Raw genomic sequence first — 18,548 nt, forward strand, 5'->3', positions numbered from 1 at the left:
CACAAGTTAATATTTGTGTATTAATATTATGTTTTTATTAAATTTAATATTTATCTAAAGTTAATTCATTTATCATATTTGGAGGATCCAAAGGAACCAATTCATTCATTTGAAAATTGATAAATAAAGGGAAATACTTAAGCATTATCCTTCACATTTAAATTTTACTTTAGGGTAATAAATTGTTGAAAAGGGAAAATTTATTTAAAAATATTTTAGTTATTAAATGTGAGTTAGAAATGATTTAAAAAAGAATATCATCGGGGCGCCTGGGTGGCGCAGTCGGTTAGGCGTCCGACTTCAGCCAGGTCACGATCTCGCGGTCCGTGAGTTCGAGCCCCGCGTCAGGCTCTGGGCTGATGGCTCAGAGCCTGGAGCCTGTTTCCGATTCTGTGTCTCCCTCTCTCTCTGCCCCTCCCCCGTTCATGCTCTGTCTCTCTCTGTCCCAAAAATAAATAAACGTTGAAAAAAAAAAATTTTTTTAAAAATAAAATAAAAAATAAAAAAGAATATCATCATTTTACAATATCTAGTGAATTAACAGATCTATGTAATCACCATCAATAGTTGCTACCAGACATTAAACACTCTTAATGGAAAGACAAAATACAACTTTTGAGACAGTTGTGCCAAAATAGTCAAACCTGAATTTGATCAAGCCTCTAAATCTACTACCGATTTATAGTAGAGGAAAGGAACGTGTTAAACGACCATGGATATACAGTCAACAAAATCAACACTGAGGGAAACTCTACAGAATAAATAACCTAATTTCTTCAACAAAAAGCAAAAGGGAAAGAGGGCAGGAGGAGGCAAAATTTAGAGATCAAAAAACTTTAAGAGACAGACTACTACAGATCTCATTTTGATCTCAATTCAAGCAAAGGAACTACATTTTTAAAAGATAAAAGTATAGGGGTGCCTGGGTGGCTCAGTCAGTTAAGCATCCGACTTCTGTTCAGGTCATGATCTCACAGTCCATGAGTTCGACCCCATGTTGAGTTCTGTGCTGACAGCTCAGAGCCTGGAGCCTGCTTGGGATTCTGTGTCTCCCTCTCTCTCTGTCCCTCCCCCGCTTGTGTGGGCACACTGTCTCTCTCTCTCTCTCTCTCTCTCTCTCTCTCTCTCACTCACTCAAAAGTAAACAAACACTAAAAAGGAAAGTTTTTTTTTTTAAGTTTAAAGGAAAAGTATTAAGTGCAGATAACTATTAAGAAATAGAGTGATAAACACACACAAACACACACGCCTGGGAAAAACAATGCCCAGCTATTATGAGACACCTGCATGAAACAGATAAAAAGATGTATTATTATTCAAGTTTGTTAAAAGTCTTAAGCTATTAACTTTTACTTTTTAATCTATAAAAAAGTAGACAAGAGGACTTATAAACTTACGTAAAATCTATAGGCAAGACTGATTAAACGCCAATGTACTAATGTCAATTTTGGCCTTCATGTCAATTGAAAAAGACCTAAATTTAGAATAGTCTCTATGGTAAATATATCATGGAAAAACAGCAATTCAGAAATGCTAAAGGATATACTTTCAGCGAGCTGAAAGGCAGGTTACACATGCAAATACTAAAAAAAAAAAAAAAAAAAGAAAGAGAAAATGGAAAAATCAAATCCATTCAAAAAAAATTTAGGGTAAAATCTCAAGCCCTGTTCACTAAAAATTTATAAATTCAAACTTCTGAAATATAGTTTATGAAAGTATTTAAAGAGCAAATTAATAAGATAGAAGGAGACATGTTAAAATACCTCAGAATAACTATTAAGTGGACTCATTTGTCTTAGGTGAAACTCTACCCTGTATTTTAAATTGTTTCACATGATATTTACAAATCACTTTTACCTATTACAATGCTATCATCCTTTTGAACTCTTCTACTTAACATTTAGTAGTCCTCTTCTTGGACTATTTAAACATATTAAGTAGAGTAGGCTTAGTCATATTTTAAGGTTTAACTAGGGATAAAAAAAAAAATAACCCACTGAAATGCCAGGCATATATTTCATGTGTTATTTTGGAAATGTCCACAACAAATGAATATTTAACTATCAAAGGTGGCTTGGTAGAGAACCACCAACCTGGTTAACGTAATGTATCTTAAAAATAAACAACACTTTTCCCCTCAGCTGGCACTTCAGAATTTATAGCACATATGAATCAATACACTCCTATGAAATAGATTTCATTAATTCCCATCTTACGCATGAAGATGAAAAGACGAACAAAACTAAGTAATTTGCCCAAGATTCTCTGTCAATAAGAGGTAGGGTCAGAGTCTGAACTGAGGTCTTGACTCCTAGACCTGCTGGACACTGTAGCTTAATCAGGACACATGAGCCCGTATTATCAGCTCACTTCAATACCACTTTATTGGATGTTATGAATGTTTATAACACGTTAGTTATAAAAATCTGAGAGGCATGAAATTTAACTGTATACTATCAGTAAATTTTACACTACCTACAAAGGTATTGCATAAGACAAAGAAGTGACTCATTGAAAAAGACTGAACCAAAGGTACTAATGGTAATTGTGCTTTGATTTTAAAGTAAAAAAATTACAGTACTGTGTCACACATTTTCCAGCTCTTTCTTCCTATACTTAACTCTTAGAAGGTACTAAATATAAGATTATTTTCAAGGCAAAAAAAAAAATCATTTTATAAAGAATAGTACCACTATTTCTGCCAGGTGACTGTTTTACTAAATCTCCAGCAAGATCACCATGAGAACAAACCAGCAGTGGCACTGGGGAGGAAAAGGGGAAAGAGAGAGGGAGGCAGGGAGAGGGGAAAGACTACAATTTAATATTTAAATTCACCACTGATAATCTTTTTCTAAAGCTAGTAAGACTAAATTATAACTTCAAAGGGAAATATTTTTGTTCCTATATTAAAATAACATGCCCATCGCTAACCAAGGAAATACACTTTATTCATTTATGTACAGTCATCTTCATATTGATTCCAATTATGAAATATGTTGCAGTAAAAGGGAAGGCATGAAAGACATTTAAGGTCAGAAGCATTTTTACAAATTTTGCCAATTTGCAATTTTTATCCCTCTCCTTACTTTGACATAAGGTGACCTCTAAAATATCACCAGCAGCTCATCATGTCACCTCAGTAATCCTTTATGATTGAAGTTGAAGCCTGTTTCCTCTCATCCTGTGCTCAGTGAATGAAGAACAGCTGGGTTTTTGTATAGGCTGGAGGCTTTAAAAAACCTGCCAGGTCTTTAATTCTCCCTCCACCCACAACTGCCAATATAGTAAATCCTTTGCTCAACTCCATTTTTCTTGGAGTTAAGGAAAGAGAATCAATTCTTATGGATTAAAAGATCAAACTCTGAATCCAAGACCTACAATACAATTCCAGGAAATGGAGCTGCAGTGCTCTAAACAGCAGTAACAATTATAAAAATAGAATAATGGCTAATAATTATTAAGGTCATCCTATGTTATCAAGCAATATGTCAGTGATTAAAGGCATTAGCTCATGTGATTGATCCTCAACATAACTCATTGAAGGAGATAATATTGTTAAACTCATTTTGCAGATGGAGAAACTAAGTCTTAGAGCAAAGTAACCAAAGTAACTTAGAGCAAAGTAACCAGAGTGCAAAATGGCACTGCTCTAAGTAACAAAGATTTGACATCAAAGGACCTGAGAGATAAACTTAGGGTTTCAATGGCCAAGTTCCAAAGCTCCCAATCTGAAGTCCACATAAAAATCTAAATGAAACAACCATTTAACTAAAATTGCATACATAAAAGGTAGCTAAAAACTGTAGGGTTTTTTTGTTTTGTTTTGTTTTGTTTTGCCTTTAGATGAACTTAACATCAATTCAGTATGGATAGCATATGCTGTTCTAATTATAATCTTTTGGTTAAAAATGGGGAAGCATATTATTAATAAGGCCTTGAGGAAAAATATTTTTGTAATATGAGTAATATGGGATTTACAATGGAAAAACAACTTAAGAGATCTTTTGTGTAAAACTTTGCGGAGACCTCAATGCTCTGGGATGGCTCAAACAATATCTGATTGTCTGTCAAACAAATGTTTCTACTCCAGAAATATGTTTGCTCCACCCTCACTCTGGTACCTCCTTCCCTCCACATCTCACAATCATCCACCAGCTGCTTTCTATTATCACTAGCTGGCCTAGGAAACTCTGAGATTAGCTCTCAGTGGGATGAGCTGACCAAAGGCAGCTGGCATTGACTCAACATTTATTCTTTGCTGTGAATCCTGGGCAATTCTTTCTCTCAATTACCTGGTTTCTTCCATTTTTTTTTCCCCCCTGATTCTCCTGGCTACTTGCTGACTGACTTACTTTCTGTTCAACTACTGAACACTTCCCCGCAGTTGCTTAGTAGGTCACTGAAGTTTCCATCCTAGCCCCCCTCTCTGGGATGTGGATCATTCTGGCAGATTTAGAAGAATCTCACTCCACCAGTGTGCACATGCTTGTGTCCCACAAGTGCTGTTTTCCCCATTCTACTTCCTTGCTAGTTCCACTTGAGCGCTGCAAGGCACATTCTACCATGACACTCTAAAATGATCATTATATTATGGCTGATTTTGATTGGGGGCATGTTCCACAAAATACTATGGGCAGCCTGTGGACAAGAAGTATATAGTATCACACCCAGTGTATAAAATCATTACTTCTGTGCTTTTATGGCTAGTTATCCACTCAAAATCCTAAAGGATGTTATATAGCTACCCTCACATCTTCCCCATCCCCCAACCCCTTAATAAAATAATTTAGGACTCATTTTGGGATCTTTAGAAGTTATTTTTATTTGCAATATGATGACATTATCAAATCAACAATAACTCTAAACTCTTTCTTATTGCCCATTTTACTTGCTTTGGACACATTTTCTCATTCTTCAAGATTTCCTTAACTCCTTGAATTTTGAAACCCTGTCTAGTCTGAATAGTGTCACAGCACTTAGTGTAGTCCCAAATACTCATTCATTAAGACTTGGGGCACCTGGCTGTCTCAGTTGGTTAAGAGTCTGACTTCAGCTCAGGTCATGATCTCACAATTCATGAGTTCGAGCCCCATATCGGGGTCTCTGCTGTCAGCACAGAGCCTGGAGAGCCTGCTTCGGATTCTCTGTCTCCCTCTCTCTCTCTGCCTCTCCCCTGCTCATGATCTCTCTCTCAAAAATAAACATTAAAAAAATTAAAATGTTAAAGACTTAATGTAGTCCAAATTATTTCAGTAAATATTTATTATAGGCATTGGGAATATAACAGTGAAATCAGAACACACAATATTCCTGCTCTAATAGACTTTACATCCTAAGTAGAGGAGGATACAGAAAATAAGAACAGCAGCAGAACTGCAGAGAATTGGAATGATGATCCAGGCTACTGGGATGATAAATGAAGGAGGCACCCTGGAATCTGAATAGCATTAAGAAACCAATCCAGGGAAAAGAGTTGCTCACATTCTGGAGCAGAGAACAGCAAATGCAAAAGACCCTATGACAGAAAGTAAGATGGCATATTTATAGGAACAGAAAAAAAGGCCAGGGTAGCTAAGCTTAGTAGGCCAGGAGGAGAGTGTTACGAGACAAAGCTGGAAGACTAGCAGGGGCCAGCTCACACAGGGATTTTAATTCAAGTGCAAGGAAAGGCACCGGAGCGGGTTCTAGGCAGTTAACAAAGTCCCATCATTTGTGGACTAAAAAGGCCACTCTGGTCGTTATGCAGAAAACAGACTGTAACAGGTCAAGAACAGAAATAGGGCACTTGCAGCTAAGAAAGGTGGTTGAGACAGAAAGATGCAGACAGATTCAAAAGGTTAGGAAGCACATCTGACAAGACTTGGTGGTATGCTGGGTGTAGTAGGTGAGAAAAAAAGAAAAAGGATAAATCTTATGTTTCTGACTTGAGAAACTGGATGGAGTGATGTCATTTAGTGAGACAGGGAAGACAAGACAAGAGAAGATGTTGGGTTTAGTGAAGGGAAAAGCCACAAGTACAATTTAGTGAGATGGGGAAGGCTATGGAAAATGCTGGCTTGAAAAGGGGAAATTAAAAGTGGAATTGTGGAGTCAGAAGAGATGATATAGATCATTTATTTGACCACTTTATTCTAGAGAAGTAAACAGTGACTCAAACTTGCCAAAAATGGCAAAGTACACTCTGGAAGAGCCACTCTCTTGGTTGACCAAGCTTTTTTTTTTTTTTTAATTTATTTATTTATTGTGATGGGAGGAGGGGCAGAGAGAGAGGGAGAGAGAATCCCAAGCAGGCTCCGCACTGTCAGCACAGAGCCCAATGTGGGACTCAAAATCACAAACTGTGAGACGAAACCTGAGCTGAAATCAAGAGTCAGATGCTTAACCGACTGGGCCACCCAGGAGCCCCAGTTCACCAAGCATTCTTAACCTTTTTGTGCCATAGGCTCCTTTAGTAGTCTGATGAAGCTTGGACTCAAAATAATGATTTAGTTTAAAAAGAAGTTTTAAAGGATGGAATTACAAAATAAACCAACTGTACTGAAATATAGTTATCAAAATAGTAAAAAAAAAAGTGATTTATTAACACTATGTGTATTTCTTTATCAACTCATTAAATAATAAGACCTCATAGCAGATCTCATTACTACTATAATTCCAGAGTAATGATACATGGTGTAAGCAATAGCACAAGATATTTGCGACAACTTTAATGTTATAGAAAAATGTGTGATTTCTATTGGCAAAAAGCGAAAAGTACTACTAAAATTACTGCGGTGCTTTGTTTCCTACATTCATAACTGAAGGATAAGCTAAATTTTAGAAGAAGGTTAGTCCAAAAAAATGCAATTTTTCACCTTCTAAATTCATGGCCTCCTGAATTCTATCCAGGATCACCTAATTTGCAGACCCCAGATTAAGCCCTTGGTTAAACCCCTGATCATTTTTTCCCCAGGTTCTCGATGGTGGCTGCCCCAGATTTCTGCAGCCTCAGGCCTGGGCCTTTGTAAAACAGGGCCCCTGGGGTGGTGGCAACCTGGGTACTGTGGGGCCTCTGCTCTGAGCAGACCTGGGGCTTGGCCTTGACTGGCAAGGAGACATTCCTAATGAATCTACATCATCAAAACCTTGCAGCCTTTGAGGACCTGAGTAGGTGGAAACTGACAAAGACTTTATTTTTCCTTTTATTATTTCTTAAAAGCCCCTTCCCAGCTCCACGACCCTCAGGCAGAAGAGGCACCAACCCAGTCTGCAGTCCTGAGCTCTGGCCTTGGATGCATGCTCCAGGCAGACAGAGAGGGTGAGTGGGCGCCTTCCTATAGGGATGACATGGAGAGAAGGCCCAAGCTGGCCAGTGTAGGAGAAAGGAAAGGGTTAGGAAAAAGCCAAGAGACTGAAGGAAAAAATAAAAACTCAAAAACAAAAGAAAACAAAAGCCCTACACACACCACAATTTTCCATACCCCAAATACTAGATTTGGAAGGATACAGTCCCTCTAGCCAGAAACAATTCCTGAAACTGCCCCAACATGGGAAGTCTAACTGTTCTGAACAATCTCATGCATATACTTGAAGGAGCAACCCAGCAAAGAGGCGTACCCTTGGCAAGAAGAGTCAGGACCACTGTAGCCAGCCCCCTTGTGACTGATTACCCTGCCTTTAGTATTTCCTCAAATCTATCCTTCATCCTGATGAAAGATCACAAAGGCCAATCTATCAACAATACTCCCCTGCTTAAAGTCCTTGCAAGGGTTCCTCATAGCTTCTGGAACAGCACGGCATTGATAGCTACGGCATTGATAGGCAGGATCTGCTTCTCCAATACAGTACTTTAACTTGATTTCCAGCATTACACTGCACTTCCTAGATTTCCTGCCTGTGTTCTCTTTTCTCTCTTCTACTAGCGCAAGACTACCAAAATATCATTTTTTAAAGCATCTGATTCTTTTCTTCCAGAGAAATCTCTCTCTTTCCTATGAACCTCTGCAAATTAGTAAAGGTTTTTGCCCGGCACATTATCCTGGGCTGTAGTCATTATCTACATATACGTTCTTTTTCCCACACATGACAGTATGCTTCTCTCAAATTCAGTGTTCTGCTACAAAAGGCTGTCTTGAATATTTGTGCTGGATTTTTACTAATCTATACATAAATAATATCTATTATACCCATTTCAGTGTTCAGTTTATGAAGAGATTTCATGCATTTTCTTATAATAACTCTCTTAATACCCTGTGAAGAGTTAACCTTAATCACCCTGTGAAGATAAACAGTCCAAAGTATTACCCTAAAACCGTATAGAGACCAGCAGTCTAAGGTATTACATTTTTTTTGCAGATGAGGAAACAGAAGTCATGTGAGATCAATGGACTTGTCCAGGTCTAATCATTTAATAAGATATGGGGCTTGATTCATAAATCCCAGGTTCTTTGGTGTAGTGCTTGATGTGAACTAAAGCCACTGTGCCAGGCCCAGGACAGGTGAGTAAATAGAACGAGAGAACTCTCAAGAATCGTTTCAAGGTAGTACCAATATGACCCTATTAACAATAGAGGTTTTTTGGGGTGCCTGGGTGGTTCAGTCGGTTAAGCGTCCGACTTCGGCTCAGGTCATGATCTCACAGCTTTTGAGTCGAGCCCCGCGTTGGGCTCTGTGCTGACAGCTCAGAGCCTGGAGACTGCTTCGGATTCTGTGTCCCTCTCGCTCAGCCCCTCACCTGCTCATGCTCTCTCTCTCTCTCTAAGTAAAACAAAACAACAAAAAAAACTATACAGTTTTTTTTTTTTATTACAATAGTACAAGTACTATAATAAAAACCTATCATAAAGCTAAACACTCAATGTTTAAAATTACAGCCGATTTTCTCTTTTTATGCTAGAATTTTTTATTACTCATGTTACTCCAGACCTCTAAAATGAAAGCTTCTTGGAACGCCTGGATGGCTTAGTCAGTTAAGCACCTGACTTTGGTTCAGGTCATGATCTTGCGGTTCATGATGAGTTCTGGCCCCACATCAGGCTCTTTGCTAATAGCTCAGAGCCTGGAGCCTGCTTCAGATTCTGTGTCTCCCTCTTTCTCTGACCTTCCCCTGCTCACATTCTGTCTCTCTCTCTTTCAAAAACAATCATTAAAAAAATTTTAAATGAAAGCTTCTTGCAAACACTAAATATTATACAACTTACTAGAGATTATTTCCATCTTCAGAAAGAGAAACTAAAGTAATAATATTTCAAAAGATCTCTCAAGGATATGCCAATTTAAAACTGTCAAACAAGAACTAAATTTTGGGGGGCACCTGGGTGGCTCAGTCATTTAAGCATCTGACTCTTGGTTTTGGCTCAGGTCATGATCTCGGGTTCGTGGGATAGAGCCCCACCTCTGACTCTGCACTGATGGCAGAGCCTGGATGGGACCCTCTCTCTCTCTCCCTCTTTCTCCACCCCTCCCGAGCACTCTTGCTCTCGCTCTCTCTCTTAAAATAGATAAATAAACTAAAAAAAAAAAAAAAAAAAAAAAAAAACCTAAGAATTTTCTACATTTGTCCTGCTCATGCATTCATTTTGATCAGGTTACTGAGATATTTTTATGCAATTTTCATGTATTATAACATTCCTAGGTAGCTTATCAATAGTTCTCTCATGAGATTTAAAACTTGTAGAAAGCGGGGCGCCTGGGTGGCTCAGTCGATTGAGCGTCCGGCTTCAGCTCATGATCTCACAGTTTGTGGGTTCGAGCCCCTCATCGGGCTCTGTGCTGACAGCCAAAGCGTGAAGCCTGCTTCGGATTCTGTGTCTCCCTCTCTCTGCCCCTTCCCCGCTCATGCTCTCTGTCTCTCAAGAAGTGACTAAACGTTAGGGGCGCCTGGGTGGCGCAGTCGGTTAAGCGTCCGACTTCAGCCAGGTCACGATCTCGCGGTCCGTGAGTTCGAGCCCCGCGTCAGGCTCTGGGCTGATGGCTCAGAGCCTGGAGCCTGTTTCTGATTCTGTGTCTCCCTCTCTCTCTGCCCCTCCCCCGTTCATGCTCTGTCTCTCTCTGTCCCAAAAATAAATAAACGTTGGAAAAAAAAAAAAAATTAAAAAAAAGAAGTGACTAAACGTTAAAAATAAATAAATAAATACATAAATAACTTGTAGAAAGCTAAGTTTTCAAGAGGGTATTGCATGAACAGTAAAAAACAAAATTCAATTCAATGAAACATTTATTATCTATTTTATGTAGTGTTGGCAATGCTGGTAAGGATGTATAAGATACAATCTCTGCTTTCAAGAAGCTTAAAATCTAGTAAAAAGGATGATAATCCTAAAAATGTCTATAATTTTTGAAACATGATGCTTTCAAAATCACATATCTTAGATAAACCTTGACAAAGAAAGACAGCTACAGGAAAAAAAAATTTTTTTTTCAAACCTCCAGAATATCCTTACACAGAATGAAAAATACATTGTTGTAGGGGCACATGGGTGGCTCAGTCAGTTAAGCATCCAGCTTCGGCTCAGGTCATGATCTGGCAGTTCGCGAGTTTGAGTCCCACATCAGGCTCTGTGCTGACAGCTCAGGGCCTGGAGCCTGTTTTGGATTCTGTGTCTTTCTCTCTCTCTCTGCCCCTTCCCAGCTTGCACTCTGACTCTGCCCCTCTCAAAAATAAATAAACATTAAAAAAAATTTTTTTTAATAAATAAAAATACATTGTTGTGTGTATTTATATATACACACACACATTGGAATATTTATATATACTTATACATTTATTTAAATACATTTTTATTTAAATATAATATTTATTTAAATATATTTATATATACACACACACTGGAATATTTATATATACTTATATATTTCTTTAAATACATTTTTATTTAAATATAATATTTATTTAAATATATTTATATATTTATATATACACACACACACATATTGGAATATTACATAGTAGTGGGAATCCACGAATGACAGTCACAAGTAACAACTGGATAAATCTCAAAAACACTGAATGAAATAAAGAAGGAAAAGTAGTAGGGACAGAGAGAAGGAAGAAGAGCACAGAGTATCTGGAAAGAGGTGTAAAAAAAAAAAAAGGATCGAGTTTCCTTGCACTAAGGGGTAACAAGTTTTCTTAGAACCAAGAATAAAATAGTAATAATAAAAGGAGAATGGTAAATGATATAAAAGAATTTCAAAGTAAGGACAATACAATAGAAACACAAAGAATTAAAGATGGACAAGTATTCTGGTCAAGTCCTTCCAGGGTTAAAACTAGATGAGACTGAAGCTTTATCAGAGCAGCAGTTCACGAACTTTAGAGTCTGAAAGAAGGGCTGTGATTATTTACCCAGTTACTTTTATATCTAATTATGGTGAGCTTGTTTAAAAAGATTCCTGGGCCCTACCCAGAGATTCTGATTTAGTTGGTCTGGGATCGAACCGAGAATCTGTTCTTTTCAGAAGCATTACAGGTGATTTGAAGACAGGTTCTACAAACAACTTTGAGATATATGATATGGAAATCGCTTTTGAGAATATAACAGAGAAAAAGAAAATAGCTTTTAAACACATACTGGATGGGCCACCTTACACCCAGGCAAACCAAAAGGCCCAGGATAAGTTCTTGGAGGTGGGCCTCAATATTCAAGGTCTGGTGTCTACAAACAGGTAAACATGTGCAATTTCTCCCTCAAAAATTTCAACAGGGACTTGGGAGTACCACACGCCCTCACCAACACAAAGCAGTAACACTCTAATGCTTGCTAACTTGGCAGTAAGGAGGAAAATTTTTATCTGGATTTCCTTAATAATTAGTGAAACCAAAAGTATTTTCTTAGTGTAACCTGGAAAAATTTATTAACATATGAACATCCACAGCCCTCCTCCCCCCACTTATTTTTCCCTTTCTAAAAAAGAATGACTTGCTGATACAAAGTTGATCAACATAATAAAGGAAACAAGTATGAAATGTTTAGGGGGGAGTGACCTTGTTACCTGGGATTTGAGAAAAAAGCTTTAGAGCCTGACCTGTGAAAAGATTCAGGGCTGTAAAAGAAATGGGGAGGAGAAAAGATCCTGCAAGAATTACTAATCTGGTTATGAATTAAATTCCCTTTAATGTTCTTTGAGGACAAATGGATTTACGTTTTTAGTAACTTCTGGTGCTGAACTATGCTTCTTGAATAAGACCCAGTCCTGAATTTGGACCATGTGTATCTCTAAATTAGTTAGGATTACAGTTTTGTCCTGGCCATTTGTACTGATTTTGTAAATTGCCTGTTGATAGTCCTTGTACATTTTTTCTACTTAGATTTCTCATTAATAAACCATTTTTTAGAGCAGTTTTAGGCTCACATAATTGGAGGGAGGAGGACAGAGAGTTCCTATATAACTACCATCCCCACAAACATACTTTTCCCACTATTAATATCCCCCTTCAGAGTGGTACATTTGTTACAATTGATAAAACCTACACTGACATATCATTATCACCCCAAATCCACAGATTATCTACAGGTCATGTTTATACCAGCATAGTATTTACAGAATATTTTCACTGCCCTAAAAATCCTCTGTGCTCTGTCTATTCATTTCCTAGTTTGCTCCTAACCCCTGACAACCACAAATCTTTCTACTGTCCACATAGTTTTGCCTTTTCCAGGATGTCATGGAGATGGATTCATACGGTATCTAGCCTCTTCAGATTGGCTTTTTTTTAATTAGTAAGTAATATGCATTCAAGTTCCCTCCATGTCTTTTCATGGCTTGATAGCTCATTTCCTTTTGACCCTGAGTAATATTCCATTGTTTGGGTATACCAAAGTATATCCATTCACCTACGGAAGAACATGTTAGTCGTCTCCAAGTTTAAGCAACTATGAATAAAGATGCTCTAAACATCCATATGCAGGTTTTTGAGTGGACGTAAGTTTTCAGTTCCTTTAGGTAAATACCAAGGAGTGTGATTGGTGGATGTGCTGGACTAAGAGTATGTTTAGTTTTTTAAGAAACTGTCAAACTTTCTTCCAAAGTGGCTGTACCATTCTGCATTCCCACCAGCAATGAATGAAAACTCCTGTTGTTCCACATTCTTGCCAGTATTTGCTGGTGTTAACGTTTTGGATTCTGGCCACTCTATTAAGTGTGTAGTAACATCTCATTTTAATGTACAATTCCCTAATGATTTGACATGTGATGTTGAACATCTTTTCATATGCTTTCTTGCCATCTGTGTATCTTATTTGGGGATGTGTCTGTTCACCATTTTTGCCCATTTTTCAATGAGGTTTTGTTTTCTTTTTCTGAGTTTTTTTTTTTTTTTAATTTTTTTAAGTGACAATGTGATATATATTTTTTTTTAAATTTTTTTTTAACGTTTTTATTTATTTTTGAGACAGAGAGAGACAGAGCATGAACAGGGGAGGGGCAGAGAGAGAGGGAGACACAGAATCGGAAGGAGGCTCCAGGCCCTGAGCCATCAGCCCAGAGCCTGATGCGGGGCTCGAACTCACGGACCGTGAGATCATGACCTGAGCCGAAGTCGGACGTTTAACCGACTGAGCCACCCAGGCGCCCCTTCTTTTTCTGAGTTTTAAGAGTTCTTTGTATATTTTGGACAACAGTCTTTTATCAGATATATCTTTTCCAAATATTTTCTCCCATTTATGACGTATCTTCTCATTCTCTTGAAAGTGTCTTTCACAGAGCAGAAGTTTTGTTTTTTTTTTTTAATGTTTATTTATTTTTGAGACAGAGACAGAGCATGAACGGAGGAGGGTCAGAGAGAGAGGGAGACACAGAATCCAAAGCAGGCTCCAGGCTCTGAGCTGTCAGCACAGAGCCCGACGCAGGGCTCGAACTCACGGACCGTGAGATCATGACCTGAGCCGAAGTCGGACGCTTAACCGACTGAGCCACCCAGGCACCCCCAGAAGTTTTTTTTTATTTTATGAATTCCCATTTATCAATGATTTCTTTTATGGATAATGCCTTTGATTTTATATCTAAAAAAATGACTGGTATATCCAAGGTCACCTAGGTTTTCTCCTATGTTATCTTCTAGGAGTTTTAGAGATATGCAATTTACATTTAGGTTTATGACACATTTTTATTTAATTTTTGTGAAGGGCATCTAGGTCTTGATTTATTTCTTTGCATGTGGATGTCAAGTTATACAAGCACTATTTGTTGACAAGACTATTAGCTCAAATACATTGTCTTTGTTCCTTTCTGTCAAAGGTCGGTTAACTATAATTACATGGATCTATTTCTGAACTTTCTATTCTATTCCATTGATCTACTTGTGTATGCTTTTGCCAAGACCACAACGCGTTAACATAGCTTCACAGTACATCTTGAAGTGAGGTGTCAGTGCTATAACTGTCCTTCTTCAAAACAGAGTTGCCTTTTGAGGGGCTTTGACTTGGCATATAAGCTTTTTTTTTTTTTTTTTAATTTGCTTATCTATTTTGAGAGAGAAGGAATGCATGCATGCGCGTGAACTGGGGAGGGGGCAAAGAGAGAATCCCAAGTAGGGGCTCGACCTCACTGTGAGATCATGAACTGAGCTGAATTGTCAATTGTCAGACGCTTAACCGACAGAGCCACCCAGGCACCATGATATATTAACTTCAGGATCAGTTTGTCAACATGCACAAAATTACCTGCTGAGATTTTGATATGGATTGTATGGAATCTACAGATCAAGTTGGGAAGAACTGACATCCTGACAATATTGAGTCTTCCTAACCATGAGCATGGAATATCTCTCATTTAGTTCTTTGACTTCACTCACAGTTTAGTTTTCCTCTTGCAGATTTCATATGTAATTTGCTAGGTTCATACCTAAGTATTTCATTTGGGGTTGGAAGTATTAACGTAAATGGTACTGAGCTTTCAATTTCAAATTTATATGAAAGCAATTACCTTTAGTACATCCTAAAACATTACTATAATCCCTCATAATCAGGGAATTCTTTTGCCAATTCTCAGGGAATTTTTTTTGCCAATTCTTTCAGATGTTCTGCATAAATGATCATGTAGAAACGAAACCAAGAACAAAGTTTTATTTCTTCCCTCCCAATTCATATAGTTTTTTTCCCTTTTCTAACCTTACTGCATTAGCTCTGACTTCCAATATGAGGTTGAAAAGCAATAGTGCCTCAGAGCTTCTAGTTTCTCACCATTAACTATTAGCTGCAGGTTTTCTGTAAATGTTCTTTATCAAGTTGAGAAAGTTCCCCCCCTCCATTCCCACTTTACAGAGTTTTTTAATCACAAATGGGTGTTGGATTTTGTTATGATCATGTAATTTTTTTTCTTTAGCCTACTGATATAATGGATTACACTAACTGATTTTCAAAAGCCGAACCAGCTTTGCATACCTGACATAAATTCCACTTAGTTGTAATGTATAATTCTTTTTACACATTGTTGGATTTAACTAGCTAATATTTTGTTGAGGTTTTTTTTCCCCCAATTTCATGAGAGATACTGGTCTGCAGTTTCCTTATAATGTCTTTGTCTGGTTTTAGTATTAGGGTAAATACTGACTATGCAAAATAGAAATTATTCTCTCTCCTATCTTCTGGGAGACTGTACAGATAATACTATTGGTATTAAATGCTTGATAGACTTCACCAATGAACCTGTCTGGGCCTGATGCATTGTTTTAAAAGGTTATTAATTGATTCAAAATTTTAAACAGATATAGGTTGATTCAGACTTTATTTCTTCTGGTGTGAGTTTTGGCAGATTGTGACTTTAAAACAGTAGATTCACTTCACCTAGGATATCAAATCTGTGGGCATAGGGTTCTTCATAGAATTGTGTTATTATAGTAATATTGATGGGATCTGTGGTGATGTCCCCTCTTTCACATCTGATCACTAATGTGTGTCCTCCTCTTTTTCTTAGTTAGCCTGCCTAGAGACTTATTGATTTTATTGATCTCTTCCAAGAACCAGCTTTTGGGTTTATTGATTTTCTCTTATTTCCTGTTTTCAATTTAACTGATTTCTGCTTTAGTTCTTACTGTTTCTTCACATCTGCTTACTTGAGATTTAATTTGTTCTTCTTCTCGTTCCTAAAATGGAAGCTTAAATGGCTAATTTTAGAACTTTCTTGTTTTCTAACGTATTCATTCCATGCTACAAATTTCCTTCTAAGCACTGCTTTTGTTGGTAAACTATAAACTCATTTTCATTTAATTCAAAATATTTTTCAATTTCTCTTGAGATTTCTTCCTTGACCCATCTGTTTTTTAGACTTTATGCTCTTTAATCTCCAGATATATGGGAACTTTACAATTCTATTCATGTTATTAACTTCTAGTTTAATTTCATTGTGGTCTGAGAACAGATATTGTATATCTGTTCTTTTAAGCTTGTTAAGGTGTGTTTTATAACCAGAATGATGTCCATCTTGATGAATGTTCATGTGAGCATGAGAAGAATATGTAATTTGCTGCTATTGGATAAAGGAGTCTATAGATGTCAATTACATCCAGTTGATTGATAGTTCTGTTGGATTCAACTAGGTCTTTGCTGATTTTCTGCCTGCTGGATCTGTCCAATTCTGACAGAGAAGTATTAAAGTCTCCAATAATAGTGGATTTATCTATTTATACTTGCTGCTCTATCAGTTTTCCTCACATATTCTGACACTCTGTTAGGTTTATACATATTAAGGATCGTTACATCTTTTTGGAGTACTGACCACTTTATCATATGTAATGCCCCTTTTTATTCCTAGTAACTGTCCTCATTCTCAATTTCTGTCTGAAATTAATATACCTATTCTCACTTTCTTTTGATTAGTGGTAGTATGCTGTTACCTTCCTCTATCCCTTTACTTTTATTTTTTTATGCATTTATTTATTTTTAATAGAGAGAGAGAGTGACCAGGGAGGAGCAGAGAGAGAGGGAGACAGAATCTGAAGCAGGTTCTAGGCTCTGAGCTGTCAGCACAGAGCCCAACGCGGGGCTTGAACTCACAAACCGTGAGATCGTGACCTGAGCTGAAGTTGGACGCTTAACCGACTGAGCCACCCAGGCGCCCCATCCCTTTACTTTTAATCTACACACATTTTTTCTTTACAAAAAATTTTTTAATGTTTATTTATCCTTGAGAGAGACACAGAGTGTGAGCAGGAGAGGGGCAGAGAGAGAGGGAGACACAGAAGCCGAAGCAGGCTCCAAGCTCTGAGATGTTGCACAGAGCCTGAGGCAGGGCTCAAACCCACCAACTGTGAGATCATGACCTGAGCTGAAGTCAGATGCTAAACAAACTGAGCCACCCAAGCACCCCAATCTACATGTGTTTTTTTTTTTTTTTTTAATTTTTTTCAACGTTTTTTTTTATTTATTTTTGGGACAGAGACAGACAGAGCATGAATGGGGGAGGGGCAGAGAGAGAGGGAGACACAGAATCGGAAACAGGCTCCAGGCTCCGAGCCATCAGCCCAGAGCCTGACGCGGGGCTCGAACTCACGGACACGCGAGATCGTGACCTGGCTGAAGTCGGACGCTTAACCGACTGCGCCACCCAGGCGCCCCTACATGTGTTTTTAAAGTGAGTTTCTGGTAGGCAACATATACTGGGGTCTTGTTTTTGATCCACCCTAATAATCTGTCTTTTAAATGATGTATTTAGAGGAAATTGTTATAGATGAACTTCTACACATATTTGCTACTGTTTCTAAAAAAAAATTTTTTTAATGTTTATTATTTTTGAGAGAGAGAGACACAGAGCAAGCAGGGAAGGGGCAGAGAGAGAGGGAGACACAGAATCGGAAGCTGTCTCTGAGCTGTCAGCACAGAGCCTGATGTGGGGCTCGAACTCACCGACTGCAAGATCATGACCTGAGCTGTAGTCGGCCGCCCAACCGACTGAGCCACCCAGGCGCCCCATATTTGTTACTGTTTTCTACTTGTTGCCCTTGTCTTAGTTCTCACTTTTGACTTCCATACTGTTTTTTGCCTTTTGTGAATTTGAATACTTTATATGATTCCATTTCCGCTCTTACTAATGATACTTTCTTTTAACTTTAGTGATTGCTCTAGACTTTGCAATACAGGTAAATCCCGTTTTATTGTGCTTTGCTTTACTTTACTTCACAGATACTGTGTTTTTTGCAAATTAGAGTTTCATAGCAACTGTATTTTGAGCCAGTCTATGGGTGCCATTTTTCCAACAGCATTTACTTACTCTGAGTCTCTGTGTCACATTTTGGTAATCCTCTTAACATTTCAAATACTTCCACTGTTAATATATTTGTTACGGTGATCACGGATTACAACTCATGGAAAGCTCAGATGGTAACATTTTTTAGCAATAAAGTAGTTTGTAATTAAGGTATGTATATATTTTTAGGAATAATGGTACTGCACACTAATAGACCACAGTATGGTTTAAACACAATGATTACATGCACCAGGAAATTTTAAAAAATCACTTTTTTTTTTTTTTCAACGTTTATTTATTTTTGGGATAGAGAGAGACAGAGCATGAACAGGGGAGGGGCAGAGAGAGAGGGAGACACAGAATCGGAAACAGGCTCCAGGCTCTGA

Source organism: Puma concolor, chromosome D2, assembly GCF_028749965.1.
Source record: "Puma concolor isolate L17-30 chromosome D2, mPumCon1.1.hap2, whole genome shotgun sequence".
NCBI classification, from domain to species: domain Eukaryota; kingdom Metazoa; phylum Chordata; class Mammalia; order Carnivora; family Felidae; genus Puma; species Puma concolor.